Genomic DNA, 226 nt, shown 5'->3' with positions numbered 1-226 from the left:
ACAACAAAGTATATTGTTTACATGTAGTGCATCAATTCTGCATGTCATGTAAGACTCTCGCTCTTTGCTCAGTGAGAGAAAGCGACGGCGAGTCGTGCGTCTTCCCACTAGAAACACTTTTTGTCCTTACACTCCGAAGTGCCCTTTTTTTTTTTTTTTTTTTTTTAATAAATCAATGCTACTGGGCACCCTTTACGTCTGTCTGTCTGTTTTACAAATATATTTA

This window comes from Sinocyclocheilus grahami, unplaced genomic scaffold (assembly GCF_001515645.1).
Source record: "Sinocyclocheilus grahami isolate Dianchi unplaced genomic scaffold, SAMN03320097.WGS_v1.1 scaffold5256.1, whole genome shotgun sequence".
Classification (NCBI taxonomy): Eukaryota; Metazoa; Chordata; class Actinopteri; order Cypriniformes; family Cyprinidae; genus Sinocyclocheilus; species Sinocyclocheilus grahami.
This window is presented reverse-complemented; position numbering follows the sequence as displayed.